The following is a 15,000-nucleotide window of genomic DNA, read 5'->3' on the forward strand; positions in this document are numbered from 1 at the left end:
ACATAAGTACGGCAACAATTAGTTCTATGAAAGAAAGCAAAAGCATTGTTACTCACCCATCGAGAAGAAACAAAGCAACCTCGGCGTCCGATCGCAGGCCTTCCCACTCCTTGAGTTCTCTCCCCACTTTCCATCCTCTCCCCTTCTTGCTGAACGTGATCGTTTCGAAAGCGAAAGTGAAACCGGTAAAACAGCGCACATAAGAAAGCGATTGCACGCTTTAGCGAGCGTCAGAAACTGCACGCAATCACAGATTGCACGCTTCCCATCCCACCCCGAACTCCCCACCCCCACCCCCACCACCACCCGCCGCCACACACACACACAAAACGTGATTTGTGCCCCCCCCCCAGAAATTCAAATGCCCCTCTGATGGAGGTGCCCTGGCGCCGGCGCCGGCTCTGACTCAGATACATATAAGACTAAAATCAATAGAATCTAAAAATCTTGAAGTGTCTACTTGACACTTGAACGAATTCAAATGAAAAACTAATGTTTCTGATTATGCAATCCGTATGAAACTAAAGCAAGGTACAGTCTTTCCCGTGTCTGAGCTCATTATATGCAGTCACCTGCGCGCATATGCCCTCACCTAGATACAAAAAAAAGTAAAATATTAAGAAAAAAAAAAATCATCTAATATTCATAATTTTTGAAAGAAGACCTGCTATGAGAAATTTACCTCATAAGAACAGCGCGATCTGACATTATTCAGCAGAGAAGATCATTTCTGTAAATTATTCTTTCCTACATTAGTTAACGTGTTATTTTGACATAAACCTGTACAGATTTTACTAGTTGGGCTTTTCCTGAACATCTTGCCAAACTGAAATGTATTGTTTAACTTTTAAGCCTTTTTGTTATTCAGATATTTTGCAAAGTATTTCTATTTGTTAACCAAAGATGGTTACATTTTTTTTCATAAAAATGTTTAAGTATTACAGTTGTTTTAAAGCTAAAAGGCTAAACTATTCTATGTTTGACTCGAATTGAAAGAATATAGAGTTTAATTTCTATTAAGGTTTATAGGAATTTTAAGATGTAGCCTACTAGCGATTTGAATAATTAAGTTACTTATTGAGTAACTAAGTTACTTTTCAGATAGAGTAATTAGTAAAGTAATTTAAATACAATATTGATGAAGTAATTAGTAACTGTAATTAATTACTTTTTGAAAGTAACTTACCCAACACTGATACTATAGAACTCATTATAAACGTTCTGCAGACGTTTTCCTCTTTTGTTTTTATCCGCCATCTCTATCTTTCTGTCGTCGCTCGGCTCGGCTAATGTCCATCAAGTGCACTCTCCTCGCATCATGAGTAGACACGCCCCTTACTGCTGATTGGCTACAAGTTTGTTTTGGTACTGGCCCGAGATTTTTGAAAAAATGCATACCCCACCTTTAACATCTTGTGAACTGAAATACTGCGTGTTTGTCAGAACCAAATTCATAATTAAGACAGCTTTCATTTCAAAATCATTGTGTTCGGCTAAAATAATCTATAAGGATGCAAGTCATCTCCTGTTGACCTCTCTCATCAAAGTCCACACACACATTTTTTTGTACTGTTTTCGCTTGTGAAAGGTGCTTGATCTGTGCATACAGTATTTCTCTCCTGATATAGACAAGACAACTTTTTCACTGGAGAAAGCGATTCAGATGATTTTAGCCAGACACAACGAAATTCAGTCTTGATGGATTGGTTTCTTACAAAGAAGCAGCATTTCACTTTTCACTTCTCTGGATGTTAATTGGCGGGCCGGAGTGATGTGGATTACTTGTAGATTATTGTGATGTTTTTATCAGTTGTTTGGACTCTCATTCTGACGGCACCCATTCACTGCAGAGGATCCATTGGTGAGCAATAATGCTAAATTTCTCCAAATCTGCTCATATAGAAAACTGTAAATTTCTCCAAATCTGATGAAGAAACAAACTCATCTGCATCTTGGGTCGCCTGAGGGTGAATACATTTTCAGTAAGTTTTCAATTTTGGGTGAAATATGCCTTTAAATATTTGACCACAACACAAACATCACCTTAGGTATGACTTCAGCTCCATTGCTGTTGTAAAGGAGACCATGTTGAATGTTATAAATTGCTGTAGCTGGCGATATTGCCCTTGTAATAATGCAATTAAAGGAAGGGTGATTCGTATAAAGGCGGACGTTTCATCCTTCAAATGCCAAACTTGTAATGCAGTTTTAATGGAAAGTCATGCGTAAGAAACATCAGATGCCGCCCCGGCTTGCTGATTGTTTCTATAATTTAGAGAATCATTTGAATTATTGATTAGTGTTCAGAACATGTAGTTTGCATAATGTGGACGTGTGTCTGTATTTCACGTGCATGCGTTGCCAGCAGCAATGCTTCACGCTCAGTATAGGCAGTTTGGCCGGCAGCTGCAGAACAGCATGTTCACTTTAGAGAATGGCAAACACGCGCTTAGGCAGAACAAACACTTGGCATGTTGACAACATAGAAATTGCGTCGTGTCACTCTGTGTACATGGTTCTTGACATTTATTCTCTATTACAACCCAAACCTAGGTGTGAAAGGAAAGTACAAGGCAAGGCAAGGCAAGTTTATTTATATAGCACATTTCATACACAGTGGTAATTCAAAGTGCTTTACAGAAAAGAAAGTGAAATAGACATTAAAATCAATAAAAACATGGGAATAAAAATAATAAAAACAAGGAATTTTAAAATGATATAGAAAATGATTTAAAATAAATTTAAAGAAAATGATTATACATAAAATGTATTGCAGTCAGTTCGGACATATAGCACAGTGCTCATTCAACAAATGCACAGTTAAACAGATGAGTTTTGAGTCTTGATTTAAATGTGGCTAATGTTTTAGCACATCTGATCTCTTCTGGAAGCTGGTTCCAACTGCGGGCCGCATAATAGCTAAACGCAGACTCCCCTTGTTTTGTGTGAACCCTTGGTATTTCTAACTGACTCGATCCTAATGATCGGAGTGGTCTGTTTGGTTTATATTCAGTGAGCATATCAGCAATATATTTAGGTCCTAGGCCATTGAGTGACTTATAAACGAGGAAAAGTACTTTAAAATCAATCCTAAATGTAACTGGAAGCCAGTGTAAGGACCTGAGGACTGGTGTGATATGCTCAGATTTTCTGGTTCTAGTCAGAATCCTGGCAGCAGCGTTCTGGATGAGCTGCAGTTGTCTAATGGTCTTCTTGGGAAGGCCGGTGAGGAGACCATTACAGTAATCCACCCTGCTGGTGATAAAGGCATGAACAAGTTTCTCCAAGTCTTGATTGGAAACAAAACATCTAATTCTTGCAATATTTTTGAGATGATAGTATGCTGATTTAGTTATTGCTTTGACATGACTACTGAAAGTAAGGTCTGTCTCCTGAATCACCCCAAGATTTCTGACTTGATTTTTAGTTGTTTGACCCCTAGAGTCAAGGTATGCATTCACCTTGAGAACTTCATCTTTGTTTCCAAATGCAATGATTTCAGTTTTCTCCTTGTTTAACTGAAGAAAGTTCTGGCACATCCAACTGTTAATTTCATCAATGCATTGGCAGAGGGAGTCAATGGGGCTGTAGTCATTTGGAGATAAGGCTAGGTAAATCTGGGTACAAGAGCAGGTGGAAATAAGCAAAGTAACAAAAAAACAAAACAATCCAGTCTCCTTCTAAGTTCTATCATTCAAAGGAAGTGGCTGTTTGAATTTTGCCTTGTTTTCCAGTAAAATATCTCAAAATTCATAAATCAAAAGACATTTACTTAAGAAGCAAAATTAATTAATATATGAAATATTGTTTTCTTTTTTTTTTGTGATCAACATTTTTATTCAGATTTAGTTTCATTCCAGAAACAAAACTCAGTTCACGGTTCAAAAGAACTATGTACATCAGATACCATGAAGCCGTCCACTTATACAGAGAGAGAGGAAGAAAAATAAGAAAAATAAAAGTAATAAAAGTCTGATAAGCATTGTAGGGATGTCAACTTTTCAGTCTATCTAGCAACATCTCAGAAACATTTGTCCAACTCTGAATAGTGTTGTCCTTTGCGCCATTGAGTCTGGCATTGGTACCTTGCAGCAAAACAATGTCTCTGAAGTATGATAGCCAAGTGAAAGTTATGGGAGTGGATGGTTCTATCCATATTCAAAATAGTCTTTTTGGCAGCAGTACTTGCAGCTGATAAGGTCCTTTTTTGATGAACATTCAACTGGAGACTGGAATCATCTAACAGAGGCAGCAGCAGGGGATCTCGAGGTACATCTAATTGCATGTAGTCCGAAAGAAAGGAACATACAGATTCCCAACAAGGAACCACCACCGGACACTCCCAAAACATGTGCAAGTAAGAGCCTATTGTAGATTTATTACATAAATGACAGTAAGGATCAGATCTAACCTTCATCTTATATAGTACACTGGGAGTGAAATAGGCTCTGTTAATACATTTATAATGTATCATCTGATGTGCAAGATTCTTAGTGGCAGTAAAACATCTGGCCCATACCACATCCCAATCAATTTGAACAAGACCTTCCCTTTCCCAAGAGTGGATAGCTGGAATATAAGTATATTGCAATAAGAGGATTGAATTATAAATCTTAGAAACTAAACCACTAGAAGGAGTATCAATGTTCAACCACTCCCACAGAGGATGAGTGAGCACATTGGTGGCCCACGGAACGCCGTAGGCCTTTAACGCTGACCTCAGTCTTAAATATAGAAAAAAAGAGAATCCAGGTAAAGAAAACTCTGCACTTAAGTCCCGAAACGATTTGAGGCCATCATCACAATAAATGTCATTCAATGTATGAACACCAGAATCTGACCATGTTTTAAAAACAAAGGGTTTGTTGCCAGTGCATAAACGGTTGTTGTGCCATAATGGAGTTGTCTTAGTATATAAAAAGGGTCCTCCCGCAATTTTCTCCACCTTTTTCCATACATCAAGTGAATATTCAATAATTGGTCCATAAGTTTTCTTTAAGGATTTAGAAATACAAGAAAAGGGGAGATCCTGTAATCGAACTGGATGGATAATATTTGCTTCCAGAGCTCGCCATGGAACCGAAATGAGTCCAAGAATGTTCTGATTCCCCTTATTTGAAAGGCTAGATTATATAATTCAAAATTAGGCAATGACAAACCTCCATCTAATTTCTTACGCTGCATCGTCTTAAGTCGGATTCTGGGTTTTTTCTTCACCCATATAAAACTAGAAATGGCCATATTAAGCTCCTTGAAGAAATGTTCAGGCGGAGGAAGAGGCAACATGGAAAATAAAAAATTAACCCTGGGGAGCACATTTAGATTAATTGTAGATATTCTTCCGTGAAGAGCTAAACATAAGGGTGACCACCTGTCTAAGTCCTCCTTAATCTTATTCAGAAGAGATTTATAATTACAATTAGAAATAAGATGTATTGAGGGGGATATAGTAATACCCAAATATGTTTGACTATGGGGATAAGAGGAGGTAAATTATTAGATTCTTGTCTAGCTGCCTCATTCAGAGGCAGTAGAGCCGATTTGTTCCAATTTATTTTGTAACCTGAAAAACTACCGAATATGTTAAAAAGATTTAAGCACTCAGGAACGGACACAGCAATATTAGAAACAAAAAGCAAAATATCATCAGCATAGAGAGACATTTTATGTGAGGTATTTACACAAATAATTGGTTGTATAGATACAGTTTGCCGTACAGCTTGTGCTAATGGTTCCACTGATAAAGTAAAGAGCAAGGGCGATAACGGGCATCCTTGATGGGTTCCCCGGCCAAGAGCAAAAGAGGAAGATGCTAAGGAGCCTGTAAGAACCCGTGCTGAACAACAATTATAAAGCGTTTTAACCATTTGGCTAAATCCCTGCCCAGCCCCTACATGATCAAGAACCGCCCAAAGAAAACTCCACTCTATCCTATCAAAGGCCTTCTCCGCGTCCAATGAAATGACCGCGGACGAGGCTGGATAGGAACTGGATCTATGAATAATATATAGAAGTCGCCTGATGTTATCGGAGGCAAATCGATCTTTGAGAAAACCGGACTGGTCATAGTTTATGATTTTATCTACACAATTATTTAGTCTACGGGCTAAACTTTTAGCGAAGAGTTTCGCATCTGTAGTTATTAAACTAATAGGTCGATAACGGCGCATTCTAAGGGATCTTTGCCCTTTTTGAGTAAAAGGGTTATGAGAGCTGTATTTTGGTCCCTGTGAAATGTTCCATTTTCAATCGCAAAATTAAAGGAGTTAAGAATAAGTGGAGAAACTATATACCAAATGACGGAAATTAGTTCAGGGGGAATTCCGTCACTGCCTGGAGCTTTGTTCTTTGGCATGGAGTCTAAAGCCAGTTTCAGTTCATCTAATGACAATGGGCCATTTAGCATCTCTAGATGATGTTCATCAAATTTGGAGAGGGGAAGCTGCTGAAGAAAAGAAACATTTTGTTGATAACTTGAGGAGGAATTAGAGGTATATAGTTGCTCATAATAAGATTTAAAAATCTGATTTATGTCTTGGATTTGAGTGTATAAAATACCATCCTTCTTTATAGCGCATATATTTGCCCTGGATTCCATCTGTTTAATCCGTAGCGCTAATAATTTGCTTGGTCTCTCACCATTAAAGTAGTAAGACTGTTTAGTGCGGTGCATAATAAAATGGCTCTGTGTAAGAGAAACTCTTTTAACTCCGGTTTAAGTGCATTTAATTCTTTTTCTTTTCGTTGACAATATGTATTTTTAGGATCCTGTTCCATCGCCTGAACTTGTTTCTCTAACTCAATTCTGTGGCCATTTCTAGACCTCTGACGAAAGGAGGAGAAAGCAATGCATTTCCCTCTAATAAAACACTTTGTTACCTCCCATAGCTCTTGAGGGTTATTTGTCGAACCACTGTTCAGTTCAATAAAGTCTACCAAGGAGGTGCGCAGTTGTGAGTAGCGCTGAAGTTGAGCGCAGCGTCTTGGTGGGCAAGGTCAGAGCCTTCAGAGACGACGCCCCGCCAGGGGACAGATAGCTGCGGCAACGTGCGCTGCAACAGCGAGCTCTCACTCAAAGGGGGAAGAACCGCACCGCGGGCTTCCAGACCTGAGCGAGAGCGTAGATCTGGGGAATGCAGGTGGAGATGGGGCAAACCCGTCATACTGCAAGCCTGACAGAATACTGCGTGCTTTAAAAATGTCAATATTTGAATTGCATAATGAGACTAACAGAGCAGCAAAAGCTACACCCCAAAAATCAGCATACGGTAGAGAGCGTTGTAGATGGAGGAGGAAGAACTTAGTTTCAATGCTAATCGACTGACATATTCTTTCCTTTCTGTCACGGCACATTCACAACCACTGCAGTCTTATTATATGCACTGAAAAGGAAATATTCTCACTTTATATTCAATTATATTCAGTTGCGCACCGGCAGGGGTTATGCACGGTTATTCTGTCATAATGGAGATGAATTTTTCATCTCTTGTAAGAGAAGTCTTTCAGTTTTGTGAGTGAAATCATACAGATGTGGTTTTGATGCAAGTTTTCTGGACTTAGATTCAATCAGACCAGAATGAGATGCATATTAATGATTTTCATCTGGACTAGAATCACAACTAACTGCATTTCTTGTGTTTTCTAGTGAATTAAAATGGATTAATCTTATTAGTGATTTGTTTTTGTTTAAAGCAATGGTTCATTTGAGTTATTCACCTTTGCCATTCATAAAGAAACCTTTTGAACACTGCTCATTTTCTTTGTGCATGGGGACTAAAGCTTTCAACTTTCAAAAATGATGCAAAGGCAACATAAAATATCCTAAAAGTCTAAAAGAGGAACAAAACTCAATTTTTAGTCACTATTCACCTATGAACTTTCTCTTTAGTAAACCGGTCTTTGAGTTGGCCTTGAGAACCAGATCAGTCCGATTTATATTATTTTTGTGAACTGATTCAAATGGATGATTGAAAAGTTAAGGTTCAAGAACTAGAGTCAAGACTGTTTTTTGGTCTTGTACTGTTGCTAAACTTCTGTATGGCGTCAAAAAAGTCTTTTGGACCACTTTTTTGATACTTTTTTTCTGCCTTTTTTGATGTTTGAACATCCCAGTTGTCATTAAATGAAACCTTATTGAAGAAAATTGCCAGAATATTTATTTTTACATGAACTACATACCTTTAAAAGACAAATGGTGATTATTTGTGTGTTGCAAAATCTGTAGTAGGACACTTATGAAAGGCAATCAGACATCCTATTTGTCTGCATATCTGCATTTCTTGTATTGTGGTTTTGAATGGGTTAATCTTAGCACCTCTTTGGCGGAAGTAACAAGCTGATTTTTTTTTCTTTCTGCTTAAAGCAATAGTTCGCATGAAGGTTCATCATGTACTTACCTTCATTTTCAAAACGAGACATTTTGAAGAACATGTGTTCACTCCAAGCAAAGGCAGCATGAAATATCCTAAAAGTCTTCATAAGCCATCCAATAGCTTTGTGTGTGGAACAAAACTCAATTCTTTTGTCTTAATCTGTCCAGTAAGTCAGTGAGTTGACCTTGAGAACCAGTTCAGTATGATTCCTGTTGTTATTGTGCACTGATTCAAAAGATATGGTTCAAGAGCTAAAGTCAAAGCTAAGAATTTTTTTGATTTTTTTTGTCTCATACTCTTACTAAACTGCTTTATAGATTCCAAAAATGTTTTCAGAGCTTTTTTATTTTTAATTTTCCTTTTGGAAGCGTGAACACTTCAATCCACATTTGATTGCATGGGAAAAAATTACTAGAATTTTTTTATGAAGTATGTCTTTAAATTAAATAATTTCTACTGACAAATGTTGAGTATTTGTGTGCTAGAAAATCTCTAGTTGGACACTTAAATTGTCTTTCTGTCTGTTTGTTTCCTATTTGTTTCTGCAGGCAAGTCTAAGTCTGCTTTAATAATTAGACATTTGATTAGGATTCATGCAAGGAAATGAGATTTGTCTGTCAGAGCACGTTTGCTTTGGTACAGTGAGTCAGAAAGAGTCTGTCGAACTCCTCAGACAAAACAAATCCCTCGGACTCACCGATAAGTGAACACAACACTTGAGAGAAAAGGACGGTGTCTGGAACCAAGCGAATGGGACAAAAGGATTTATTACTGGGATTTCGAGTAGACATCTGACCTTGAGGCCGTTATGACCAGGAATCCGCTGTCGGTCACTTCTCTGGCTTCAGATTCCAGTGTAACTCCCTAAAAGCCTGAAGACAATTTATCCATGCTATAGACGAAGCCTCTGGCGGGTGCATCAGTTACCGGTCCGACTCAGTAAGCATGACCTCAGCATTACTTCAATGCTTCTCCCTTCAAAACAAGACTATCACTGTTCAGTTGAGTTGTTAAGGCAGCATGTTAGGAGAGAAGTTACTGTACTAAATCACCAAAATCCTGTTCTCAGAATCCAGTTAGACATGGTCCACCAAGCCCAAGTGAAGAGCTATATGTCCTTTTCTGTTGTCTAAGGCTCATTTCTACCAGATTCCCCACTTCAAAGTCTTCCGCGGCACCATTTCCAATGCGCCTCTGGGCTGCAAAACACAAACTTGTCTTTTTTTTTTTTTTTTAAAGAGACGACGGAGTGTCAAAAGAAGCACTAACAGTATTTTTAGGACAAAGGGAATGGCACTCTAAACTCATGCTGATGCAAAGGCTTATGGCGCTTTCACAGCTCCGGATCAAGTGTGTTTGACGTCAAAGTTTGGTTCATTTTGTTGGTATACAAGCTGATTTTTTTTCATGCACACCAGCATGAAATGGGGCAGTTCTTTTTGAAAATTTAGTTTATATCTCACAATTCCAAGTTTATTTTTCATAATTATGATTTTATATGTCATTATTCTGATTTTATTTTTCCTAATTAATTTTTGACTTCATATCTCAAAATTCTATCTCTCTTTATTCTTTAAATCTCACAGTTCCCTATTTATTTCTTATAATTATGACTTTACATATCATAATTCTGACTTAAATTTTCATTATTAGCTTTATATCTCATAATTCCACATTCAAGTCTTATAATTAGTTTATATCTCATAAATCTAACTTTTTCAGAATTTTCTTTAAATCTCAATAAAAAAATGTATTTATTATAATTATAACTTTTCATATCACAATTCTGACTTTATTTTTTGTCATTGACTTTTATATCTCATAATGCCAACCTTATATCTCAAAATTATCTCATAATTCTAAACTCGTTTCTTACAATCTTATAAATAAAAAAATTGTTCTCATGACAGTGTTCAAAATATCTTATAATTCCGATGTTATTTTTCCTGACTTAAAATTCAAAATATTTTTTCTAATAAATGAGTGTATCTCTTAATTGCAACTTTATTTTTTTTCATAACTTTTCATATCTCATAATTTAGACTTTTTCTTATAATTCTGACTTTATTTGTTAATATTAATATTTAATATTTATTTTTACATGTCTCACAATATTTCACAATGTGATTATTTTATTTCTACTTTTTTTAAACTGTTTTTCTACTTTCTTTTTTTTTCTTTTTTTTCTACTTTCATGCATAAATGGACTTCCACAGAATTCATAATATGTCTGGTTCAATCCAAATAACTGATGTCTTTACTCAAGCCGTTTTGTCCTGCATTAGTGCACAGAAATGTTCTGCATCAAAATGATTGTCGTGTTCTTCATGCATTTTACATTCCTCAGCACCGGGTCGTGTGGATCGGCAGCGTATGGCAGTGAATATGTGGTGTGAAACGCATGGCGTCAGGCACGCGCGTGTGGGTGGATGCGGGTTGTATTCGAACACCTTTGTGATGTGCATGTGGGTGGAGATGTTGAATAAACACGTTCCCGAAGCTTCTGTGCTGCTTTTATGAGCGAGAAACGCTCCCACATTTGATGTTTGGAGGAACTGACGACCGAATCACCTCATGCAGAGCGCGGAGGAGGTCAGCTCCATGGGGAAACAATGCTACACATGAGATATTAAGCATTAAATTTGGGCATTTTAAAACACAGCCATTATGACGCTTGAGTTTTATTGAGTGTTATTGGCCTTCCCCGATATCTGGCCCTTCAGGAAGGGTGAAAAACCTCTCAGGGGACAAATTAAAGCAAGGTTTCACCACCTCAGTGGTCCTTAATTTCTGAGAGTGTTAAATTTCTCAACACAAGGAGGTACGGCACACTTTTGTCGTTTAATGGATGGTGTAATAAGCCACAGTAATAAGGATTGTGCTGCTGAGTTCTTTGCCATTACCGCCCTGAAACATGCTTTGTCACACAGGCACTAATGTGGAATGAATCAAATCTCCATTAAGCATGTGTGTCATGACTCGAGCCCAAATTAATGTTTGTGATTCTCCTGTTTGCATTTTGCTTAAAAGGCTCAATATGCATCCCCACCAGAGTGACTGACAATAAATCCACTTCATTGAAAGTTTTAGTGACTCTTCCTGTCCAGGTTTTTGAGCTTGGTCTGTTTTATAATATTAGTGTTACTGTTTTGGGTATTTGAGTTTTTAATTCACTGGATTTTCCAAAAAGTATATTAAAAATGGCTTTAAAACTATTTTCACTCAGAAATTGCTAGTAAATTTCACAAATAATTGCGCAGAAATGGCAAGAAGTCATATTTATGACTATATCTCATAATTCCAACCTTATTTCTCATAATTATGTCTTTATCTCATAATTCAGAATTAATGGTCTCATAATTGCGACAATTTTCAAAATTTTCAAAATTAACTTTGAAACAATCTTCGCTTGGTTTAATTACTAGTAAATTTCACAAATAATTTCAAAGAAATGTCAAGTAACACACTGAATTAAATGTACAAATCGGAAGCAGGATGAAATAATTTCTTATAGTTATGCATTTGTATCTAATAATTCCAAATTTATTTTCTCATAACTGTATATATATATTATAATTCTGACTTTTTTCATAATAGACTTTATATCTCATAAATTCAAACGTATTTCTCATAATTATGACTATATCTCATAATTCCAACCTTATTTCTCATAATTATGTCTTTATCTCATAATTCAGAATTAATGGTCTCATAATTGCGACAATTTTCAAAATTATCAAAATTAACTTTGAAACAATCTTCGCTTGGTTTAATTACTAGTAAATTTCACAAATAATTTCAAAGAAATGTCAAGTAACACACTGAATTAAATGTACAAATCGGAAGCAGGATGAAATAATTTCTCATAGTTATGCATTTGTATCTAATAATTCCAAATTTATTTTCTCATAACTGTATATATATATATATATTATAATTCTGACTTTTTTCATAATAGACTTTATATCTCATAAATTCAAACGTATTTCTCATAATTATGACTATATCTCATAATTCCAACCTTATTTCTAATAATGGCATTTTTCTCATAATTCTGAATTTATTTCTCATAATTATGATTTGATATTAATTACGACTTTGTTTCATAATTAACTTTACATCTCAAAGTTCCATTTTTTTATCTTGGAATTCCGACTCAAACATTTTTAGAAATACTGGTAGTATTTTCCTGTAAGATGTACTCAGTTAACCCTTATTTTCAATTTAGAAATGTTGATTTGCATTTTGGGGGTTGAAAATCTGGCAAAAATGCTATATTTCAAAAGATAAATGATCAAAATATAAAATTGATGTAAAAAGTCATTTTGTATAGAATGAATAGTGTGCCAGACAGTAAATAGTTGCCTTCGGTCAGTCACAAAACCAAACGGCTATCAAGCAGAAAGTTAATTACCCAGCGTGAATCACTTCACTTAGTTCAGTTTCCCAGCAATTGAAATAAATGAGCGCATTATCCAGCCCATGTGTGTGTTTGAGGGGCGACATGCGAGGCTGGGTACAATTAGATCATTCACAAATCATAAAGCAGTGAAAATCCAATCATTAAAGATTAGCAGAGACGCTGGAGCTCGTCGTGTCCCTGATATAGGACAGATCATTTTATTATCAGACGAGCTGCTTAAATGACTTCAAACTGCTGCTTTAAACAATTAGAGAAGTCGCTGTGCACTTAAAGTATTATTGCAATTAATTGTTTTGAAGGTTTTGAGTGAGTGCATGATGGCATCACATTTAAAAATAAACTGAGCATATTTTAATGTGATCCTTCATGCATATTAATTGTGTAGTGACTAATTTCTCGAGCTCGACACTTAGGGCACATGCATTAGTCACCGGTAGGTGGAGCTGCTTATCTCAGTGCTAAAGCCCAAAATCTTCCAGGTCACTCCCTGCAACATGCTGCAATGCTGATGTCTGCTCATGCAATCAATTTATAAGCTTTAGTAAAGCCAGTGTTTCTCTTCCTCGCTGTTTAGCTGAATATGTGTCCCTGCGCAACACAAAGACTGCTGTATCTGCTAATGAATGTTGAATAAATGGCAAGGCACAAAATGCACAAGGAATTTGGTGTGTTGAAAAGCCACCAAGCTCTGGAATGTTAATTCATTGGCCTTTTGATGTTCTCCCATTTATGGGGCATAAAAGCCTCATTCTGTATTTGGGAAGAGATTTGGAAAGACATCAGTGAGTTAGAAAGAGATGCTCTGTGCCCCGTGTTGTCACTACATTGGTTCGATAGCGTGACAGTAGCTTAGCTGTTTTCAGAACAGTGTAGCTTTTCTTGTAACAAGCTACTTTTTCCAACATGCAGCGTTTTAGTGTGACGAAAGGGTTTTGATCATGCTGCAGTGATTTAACTAAGGTTTGTAAATATCATTCGATAGGTGTGTATCTTACAAATATTACCATGTTAGATACATTACAGTTCAAGAGTTTGCGGTTGAATGCTATGCTCACCAAAGCTGCATTTATTTGATCAAAAACTCACAATTGCAAAAAAATGTTAGAATTGCAAGATATAAACTCAGAATTCTGACTTTTTTCTTGTAATTCCAAGTGAATTTATATCTAGTTGATATTAATTTTCCATATCTTGTAATTCCAACTTTTTTTTCTCAGAATTGCACGAAACAAAGTCTGAATTGCGCAATATAATCTAGGAAATGGGCTTACAAATAACAATAATCATCAATTAAAAAACTAAACAAAAAAACTGTAACATTGTGAATTATTGTTCCAGTGTAAAATTAGTGTTTTGTGTATGAACATATTATAAAAAGTAATTTATTCCTGTGATGAAAAGCTGAATTTTTAGCATCATTACTCCAGTCTTCAGTGTCACATGATCCTTTAGAAATCATTCTAATAATGTCTTTACTCTCACTTTTAAACAATTTAAACAACATCACATTTCTTTCAAAAAGCCTAGCTTCAAAGCTACTTTTTGTTCATAGCGTCACAGTCTGGCTTTAATGTAGCATAAATATTTACAAATACCATTTGTGGCCAAAAAAGTCACAGAAACGGTTCTTCTACTTGTTTGGAAATGGCAGCTAATGGGCTAAGTGACTATTCTAAATGACAAATATGGCACTCCATAAACTCACAATCATCATGGATCGGAGGAGAGCATGAACGCAACAGATTGGTGATTACCATTGCGAGGGGCATTAATTAAGGCTAATTAGTATTTGTCATTGTGACAGAACGTATAAGGAGCTGCATTGGTTTGGCATACAGCGACATGGCTTGCTGAGGAAAACACCGGCGCTCATTAAAAGGACTGTAACAGGAGGAAGTCCATCATTCACCCCCGTTCGGGACGTTAATGGTATAATTGCGCTCTCGAAGGGACGGAGGCTTAGATATTACAGCTTACATTAAATATGAAATATGACTCTGTCCACCTCAATATGGCCTGTCAAAACCTGATTTTTGTAAATCTGTCGTATTAAGTTTGAATAAATGATGTCAAGCACCTGGAGTCCAGATTTGAATGATGGAGCTTGATGGAAAGTACTTGCTTTATGTCCACAACAGCACTCGGTTGTAAATGTTCAAGTTATTTTGATAGACTAACTACAAGACCTTCAGACAAGCAGCAGAA

General features: G+C 36.4%; 1 protein-coding gene across 1 annotated transcript in view; it reads left to right on the forward strand.

The window, feature by feature from the left end:
- LOC306858384 (metabotropic glutamate receptor 8-like) overlaps nt 1-15,000 on the forward strand; it is a gene marked incomplete at both ends in the record, with an annotated part of 199,149 nt that overhangs the window by 110,557 nt on the left and 73,592 nt on the right. The gene's annotated exons all lie outside the window — the stretch shown is intronic.

This window comes from Barbus barbus (genome assembly GCF_936440315.1).
Source record: "Barbus barbus genome assembly, chromosome: 39".
Classification (NCBI taxonomy): domain Eukaryota; kingdom Metazoa; phylum Chordata; class Actinopteri; order Cypriniformes; family Cyprinidae; genus Barbus; species Barbus barbus.